This window comes from Callospermophilus lateralis, chromosome 17 (genome assembly GCF_048772815.1).
Source record: "Callospermophilus lateralis isolate mCalLat2 chromosome 17, mCalLat2.hap1, whole genome shotgun sequence".
In the NCBI taxonomy this organism is placed as follows: Eukaryota; Metazoa; Chordata; class Mammalia; order Rodentia; family Sciuridae; genus Callospermophilus; species Callospermophilus lateralis.
The window spans coordinates 77,760,195-77,768,707 of NC_135321.1; the positions used below are offsets into that span (position 1 = coordinate 77,760,195).

Sequence of the window (8,513 nt, forward strand, 5' to 3'; positions counted from 1 at the left end):
CCAGGTGTGAGGTCAGTAGCCAGGGATGCCAGCCGGACCCCAGGGATCCTTTAGGGCCCAGCTGCCCCAACAGGCTCTTGGGACCAAGGACCCTGACCGCGACCCGTATGCCCAGCACCACTGCGTGGCCCCTCCAGGATGGCCACTGCACTTGAATGGGAGCCCGGCCCAGGTTTGGTGTACGCCTTAGCAAAAGGTCTTGTTGTCTGGACTATGGGCCACTGAGAAAGGAGAGTCGCAGATCAGGGGCTGAGAGATGCCCGGTTCCACGGGAGTCCAGAATGGGCCAGAAATGGCTGCTCTAATGGTGTGCAGCATGGCCCAGGAGGGTGGCTTCTTACATGAGCAGCTCACAGACGATTCTCTGCCATCAGATGGTCCAGAGAGTCCAGAGTGCACAAGAGGCTTCTGGAGCTCTGCACCGAAGGACTCTGGGGGCACCAGCAGGTGCTCCGTGGAGGAAGCCCCACTCCAGGTGGGCCTAGGTCACCATCCAGCATGTGTGTGTGCTTAAGCAGAATTTGTGACCGAGCAGTGTTTGCCTGGGAACCTGAACAAAGGCCTAAGAGATGCCACTGCTTTTTCACAATGTGAGGGATGGAGAGGCCTGGGTTTACCAGATCCCTTCAGGAAGCTAACCAAGGAGGCAGGCAGGTGCTGCGTGCGAAGCGAGGATCCCCTCTCTTTTCCTGAGCTCCTTTTTGAGTATTTATCTGTCCTGAATCCCTGTGAGGAGGAGGTCACCTCGGTGATGTAAGAGCAGTGCCCTTTGGGAGACCTCAATGCCGTTAAGGTCTCTCTTGGCCAAGGTGGTGTCGATCCCAAGGCAGCTGAGGGACCAGGGATGAGTAGGTTAAGTAAGGAATGCTGTGTCCCTGTAGCACCAGGGCACAGGGTGGCTGAGGGGCTGTTGAAATAGGATGGAGCAGGACGTATTCACCAAAACCATAGCAGCAAAATAATTATTAGTTGTTGATTGATGGGGGAATGATTTTCCTAATTTTGTGTATAAGGGACTTAATGGGTAAAATCATTGCAATATGGCTCCAGTAGCCTTTCCAAGTATAGGAACAGAACAAACTGAACGGTGGGGATCATCCTTAAAGACTAAGTTTTATTTACATTGGACAGGATCAACCGTTTTGAGTGGGAGAAATGATGTTCAAGTCCATTTATACATGCCAAAATTATAATTTGATTTTGATTTATTGCTCTTTGACATACTTCAGGAAAAGGGATGTGCTGAAGGTGGGGAATTTGGATAAGGCAATACTTCTGACGATTAAGATGCAAGATACCTGCTCTTCTCTATTTTATGCTCAAGCGATTTTCTCTAAGATTATAGGTGCAACCTTTTTTAGCTTAGTGGGATCCCCATACATAACCCTTCTACTCAAGCCCCAGTATTGACTATCATGAAGGTTGGTGCATTTCAACAGATGGTGCAGTTGATTCAGAGTCTGTGTTGTGGACACTCAAAAGCCAATCAGTTCCCTTTCTCTTTTTGGTACAAAAATTCTTTTAATAAAGATCAGATTTCCAGTGGTGTTCAATTGTAGGTCACCTTTTCCATTTTTTAAAATTTCTTCCTTCTGTTTCCAGGTCTCTCTCCTTATCTCTTCCTCCCATCCTTCCTTCACAGTTCCTTCTTACGCTGAGAAGCATTGATGGGCTCACATTGACACATCTCTTCTTCCAGGGCTCCTCACAGCATGGCTAGTGGCTTCCTGCTTGATTGGGGTTGAATTAACTCCCAGGCCATATCACAGGGTGCCATGAATGTTTTTTCTTGTGACCTTGAGGATCAGGAACTTTTTCTGTCAGAGGCACAGATATTTGGAAGATTCCTACTGAGCAACCTGCTTTTGGCATTCCTTCAGGCACTTCACAGTGGGCTTGAAAGAATTACTGCTGCCCTCACCGACACCTTAATGTTGTCCTGTTAACATGCTAAGGAAATGCAGGCCCATAGACAAAAATGTTCTAGGTGAGTTTTAGGACCCTGGACAGCGTGGGAAAGTAAAGGAGGGTGCTTTGAACTGTGGTCCTGTTCTTCACTCTTCGTAGCTGGGCCTGCTTTCAACTGTGAGCAGAATGAGTCATCTCATCCTTTTAAAAGTAGTTCAGGGTTTTGCTTTTTGTTTTTATAGCAAAGAAGACAACTGGGCATTTTTTCACCGGAAAAAAATATACCCTTTAAGAAGATTCCTTTGGGAATTCAAACTCAGATAAAACAATAGTGTTCATCAGCTAATATTTTTATTTTTCTCATTGTGCTGGGGATCTGATTCAGGGACTTTTGCATGCTAAGAGGGCTCTCTACCACTGAGCCACAACACAGCCCTACATATTTTGTAAGATGTATTTCTTTTTCAATAGCTCTATTGAGGTGTAGTTGACAGGCAATAACTTACATGCATCACAAGTGTATAATTTGAAAAGTTTTCAAGTACAGCATATTGAGCATATATTATACAGCATATGTATATAATATCACCAGCAGCCCAATAACCCAATAGAGATACTCAATATTTCTTCTTCCATGAAGATTTTTCCCTGCCACTTTTAATCTTTTCCTTTCATTCTTCTACACCCTTCCCATAAAGTCATCATCACTGATCAACTTTTATCATGGTAGTTTTCATTGCATATAGTTTAAATAAATAGGAATGTATGGCAGCTAAATCAGGCAACCGGCCTGGATCCCTGATGGCCGTGTTGTTCAGCCCTCTGGCCCACATAAGAAATAAGCAAACAATGTAAAAAGGAAAATTGAATTCTGTGCAGTTTGATCAAATTGAGGAAAAGCAGCTAGGTTGCTTCTCTGCTGTTCCCATAAGAGTGGGTACAATTTATAGAAACTAAAGCCAGGTGATGTATATACTTACACTGAGCAGGCTGTGCTTAGCCAGAGAGTATGTCAGCTTTGGTCTCCTTGGTGCCTGGCCAGGACAGGAGTTAGGTAGTTTTTATAGCTTCCATTCTTAGCATAAGTAAATGTGAGATGCATAAAATGCAGTTTTCAGAAGTTGGAATGAAACCACCATTTGACCCAGCTATCCCCCTCCTCAGTCTATACCCAAAGGACTTAAAAACAGCATACTACAGTGACACAGCCACATCAATGTTTATAGCAGCACAATTCACAATAACTAAACTGTGGAGCCGACCTAAATGCCCTTCAGTAGATGAATGGATTAAAAAATGTGGCATATATACACAATGGAATATTACTCAACAATAAAAGAGAATAAAATCATGGCATTTGCAGGTAAATGGATGCAGTTGGAGAAGATAATGCTAAGTGAAGTTAGCCAATCTCCCCAAAAAAACAAATGGCAAAGTTTTCTCTGATATAAGGTGACTTACTCATAGTAGGGTAGGGAGAGGGAGCATGGGAGGAATAGATGAACTCTAGATAGGGCAGAGGGGTGGGAGGGGCAGGGAGGGGCAGGGAGTTCGCAATGAGTTAGGAATGTGATGGACATCATTATCCAAAGTACATGTATGATGGGCTGGGGATGTGGCTCAAGCAGTAGCGCGCTCGCCTGGCGTGCGTGTGGCCCGGGTTCGATCCTCAGCACCACATACAAACAAAGATGTTGTGTCCGCCAAGAACTAAAAAATAAATATTAAAATTCTAAAAAAAAAAAAAAAGAGGAAAAAAAAAAAACAAAGTACATGTATGAAGACATATGAAAAATTATATGAGAGATATGAAAAAATTATGTTCTATATATGTAATAAGAATTGTGATGCATTCTGCTGTCATGTATTTAAAAAACAAAAGCAATTTAAAAAGCAAAATTATATAAATATAAATATTTAAAAATGCAGTGTTTCTTTGGGCTGGGGATGTGGCTCAAGTGGTAGTGCACTCGCCTGGCACGCACGGGGTGCTGGGTTCAATCCTCAGCACCACATAAAAATAAAAAATGAAGATGTTGTGTCCACTGAAAACTAATATATATATATATATATTAAAAAATTATCTCTCTCTTTCCTTTAAAATATATAAATAAATAAATAAATAAAATGCAGTTTTCAGAATGTTGTTATTAATTTTAAAGGGGCTTTGTTTCAGAATCATACAATATGCATTATTTATTATTTTGGCCTGGTTTCCTTCACCCTGAATGATTATTTTGTGATTCATCCATGTTCTTGCACTTAATTCGAATGCATCTTTTTTCATGGGAAAGTTATTTTGATCCACTGTATAGATAGTTCACATTTTTGCTTATTTCTAGTTCAGGGTTATTACAAATAAACGCTTGCAATCATCTGTCCTTTGAAGTGCAGTCATTATAGTAGGTGTGTAGTGGAATCTCATTATGAATGTTGTTTGCATTTTTCTAGTGACTCTGAGTTGCCAAGCATCTTTTCAATGCTTATTTGCATTTTATTTCTCATCTTTGGTTAGGTATCTTATTCCAGTCCTTTGGCAACTTTTTAAAAAATGGATTGTTTGATTTTTAATATTGGATTCTGAGTTCTTCATAGATCCTTCTGTTGTTGGCAAATATTTTCTACTGTTTTACTCTGTTAACTGTATACGCTTCTGTCAAAGACCAGAGCCTTTAGCCTTTATTTCCTTCCTTTCTTCCCTCCCTCCCTCCCTCCTTTCTTTCTTTCTTTCTGAAATCCAGCTTATTGATTTCCTTTCTTTTATGTATTGTGGTTTTGGAGTCCTGTGTAAGAAATATGTGTCTCATCCAAGAGGAGAAAGATCTTCCCCATGTTTCCTCTAGAAATAATAGAGTTTCAGCTTTAAGATTTAGAACTGTGATCCATTTTGAGGCAATTTTTGTAGAAAGTTTGAGGTATGAATCAAAGTTTTGTGGTTTTGTGTGTGGTTTTTTTTTTAAGAGAGAGAGAGAAGAGAGAGAGAATTTTTTTAATATTTATTTTTCAGTTTTTGGTGGACACAACATCTTTATTTTATTTTTATGTGGTGCTGAGGATCGAACCCAGCACCCCGCACATGCCAGGTGAGCACATTACCACTTGAGCCACATCCCTAGCCCCATTGTTGGTTTTTTTAAGGTGAAATGTATTCTTCCAGCAGTATTTGTTGAAAGGACTGTTCTTTCTCTGAATGCATTTTACTGAAATTCATTTGTGCCTTATTGTAAGCTTCAAAATCAATTAGTGTAGTCCTTTAATATAGTTCTTTTTTCATAGTTACTTTGAGTATTCTAGGCTTCTACATCTCTAAGAGAATTATAGATCAGCTTGTCAAATTCTGCAAAATAGTCTGTTATGCTTTCAATGGAATTGATTAAATCTGTGGAATAACTAAGGGTCAACTGATATCTTAATACAGAGTCTTTTGATAATCCTGGTTTATTTTTCTATTTGTTTAGACTTTCAAATTCCCTCAATCATGTTTTGTTGTTTTCATTGCACAGATATTGTAAGTTTTATAAGATTTATCCCTAAGCCTGTCATATTATTGATGCTATTTTGAATAACATCATTTTTATTTCTGTTTCCAAATGTTCACTATTATCATATACAAATACAGTTGATTTTATTGTATTTTGATCTTGAATCTGCAACTTTGCTAAACTCACTTATTACTTCTAGAAGTTTTTACTAGATTACTTCTAGAAGATTTTACTAGTTTTTTCTGATTTTTTAAATAATTGATCATGTCTTTTGCAAATAAACTTAGTTTTATTTTTTCTTTCCCATTTGAATGCTTTTTAGTTTAGCTTAGTCTGATTTTTGTTTTTGTTTTTCTTCACATAACGTACTTACCAGAACCTTTAGTAACAAGCTGAGTAGAAACGGTGTGTACATAGGGTCCTTCCTGTCTCTGGAGTCGGGGCTAAGGAATGAGTAGCCTGACTAGGGCTGGATATCTGCCCCTAAGTATTATGCTACGGGTAAGTTTTTAATAGTCAGGTTGAAGAATTTCCCTTTCATTCCTGGTTTGCCAAGACTATTTAAATGTTTAATTGAGACATATTTTCCTACATCTATTGAGGTGGTTTTATGAATAAGCACACATATACATATATAAAAATATGTTTATTTTTACATATATAATTTTAGATTATATATGTAAAAATAAATATTATTAAATAAATATATTAATGTATACTACATATATAATTTTAGATTATTAATATGGGAAATTACATTGATGAATTTTGGAATGTTAAAGCAACTTTGCATTTCTGTAGAAAACTTTGTAATGATACATTATCCAGGTTTTTTAAAATTTAATTTGCCAAATTGTGTTTATGATTTTAGCATCAAAAATCATTAGGGGTCTTAGGTTGTCTTATTCTCCTGCAATGTTCTTTTTAAAAAAAAAAATGAGACTAATATTGGACTTATTAAACGAGTTGATAAACATTCCTTCCCCTTCATCTTCTTTGAAGATTTTGTGTAGAATTGCTTGCTTCTTTCTCCAAATTGTAATTCAAAATTGGATTTCAATATTGTTGCCACTTGATATTGGATTGTTACGAGTGAAAGGTTTTTAAACTCTAATTGCAATTTACTTTATAGATACAGGCTACTTCTTCTTTCATGAGCTTTGGTTGTGTGTATCTTTCAAAGGATGTGTTCATTTCATCATAGTTTTCAGATTTATCGGCATAAAATGATTCATAGTATTTTCCTATTTTTCTTTTGATATCTATTGGATACTAGTGATATAATGTCTCTCATTGGTGATATGTGCCCATGCTTAAGTTTTCCTTGTCATTCTTGTAGAGCTTTAGGAAGGTTATTGTATTTCTTCAAGAGATAGCTTTTGTTTTTATAGATTTCCCCCGTTTTTGGAAGTGTTTAATTTAATTGATTTCCATTCTGATTTTTATGTTTTTTCTTTAAATTCATTAAAATATTGTTTGCTTTTATTTTCTGGGGTGATAAGGTGGAAACTAAGAACATGCTCAGAGCACCTCTTTGCTGACAGGTGTCGACAGTCCTATAAACTTCTACTGAGTACTGCACTAGTGGCACCTCACAATTTTTGACTGATGTATTTTCTTTTTCATGATTTGAAAATGCTTTCTAATTTCCTTTTGACTCATGGAGTATTTGGATGTCTGTTATTTACTTCCAAATATTTGTATATTTTCTAATGATCTTTCTGTTACTGGCTGAAAAATGATTAGCAGAAAATTTCCATTATAGTTTTAGAGATACAAACTAATTGGACAGATAATACAAGCAGTTACATCTTTCCACACCACACTATCCTCTACTACCACACATAATTTCCCCTATAATTTCCATCTTGCATTAATATGATATATTTGCTACATCTAATAATGTGGTGCCACCATATTATTAGACGTACTCTATCAGTTTTAATAAGTTTCATTCTTTGAGTCACACAGTCAGTGTTTTTGAAAAAATTTTTTTAGGTCGGGTCTGGACGGCGGCGGTGGCCCTGTCCGCGCCGCCCGCGTTGCAGATTCGCGGGGCCAAGGCACACCTGCTGCGGTTCACCGCGCGGCGGAGCTGGGGGGCGGCTAGAGGCCGCGGAGCGCACGGTGACGCCCAAGCAGAGCGCCTGACCCTCCAAGATCAGCAGTTTCGCGCGGCCCTGGACGAGCTGGGCCACGCCAAAGACCGTGAGATTGCCGCTCTCCAGGAGCAGCTGACCTCCGAGGCCGCCATCCACAGCCTGCAGGCTGCTGTGCGCCAGAGGGATGAACTCATCCAGCAGTTGCAGCCAGGGGCCAAGCTGCTACAGGACATTTGTCGCCGGCGGCCACCCCTGGTCGCACTGCTGGCTGACCTGGCTGAGGCCGAGCGACTGGGGCCCTTGCCAGCCAGTGACCCAGGCCATCTGCTCCCCAGTGGGCCTGGCCCACCCCTGGCCAACAGCACTGGCGAGAAGGCGGACCAGGACCACCCCGAGCCGACGATGTTTGGGACCACAGTGTGAGCCTCAGAGCAGATTCCAGAATGAAAGCAGAAGGCTCCTTTGGGGATTTCCACCTGTGTCAAGGGGCAGAGCCACGACCCTTTCCAAACATCAGAGCCATCTAAAAGGCCAAGTTTCCAATTGGGCCCAGAGGCCAAATACACATGTTTAATCTGACAAGTTAAAACAAAAGACAAAACTTTGAATCCATCCTCTTGTTGAACAACTGGTGATGCTTCCAGAGAAGCTGGATATCTGGCTTCAGACCTGGCTGGTCTCCTCTGGCCCTGAGTCCAGGGCACCCTTTTATCCAGGGTGAGTTCTAGCTGGTGCCCTCACCTCTGAGGCTGTTGACCTGGCTCTGGAAGCATCTGAATTTGAGACCTCTGTCTGGTGGAGGCAGATGGCATCAAGTTCCACAGGATTTGTTGTCCTTGGCTTTGATACTGTTCCTCCTGACACACCCTAAAGTGTTTCTTAGCTTTTGACCTTGGACCACAGCTAGGGGCTGGAAGCCTCAGGTCAATCACTGACTGTGTGATGACACATTTCTGTCCTAGATCTCTGTCCCCTAACTCTGACCTTTCCTCCACATTTACTCCCAGAGGATGAGCAGGCA

At 40.4% G+C, this 8,513-nt stretch overlaps 1 pseudogene; it reads left to right on the forward strand.

Moving 5' to 3' along the window:
• The first annotated feature begins 25 nt into the window (after nt 1-25).
• On the forward strand, nt 26-7,915 carry LOC143382730 (vimentin-type intermediate filament-associated coiled-coil protein pseudogene; annotated as a pseudogene).
• Nucleotides 7,916-8,513: the final 598 nt, after the last annotated feature.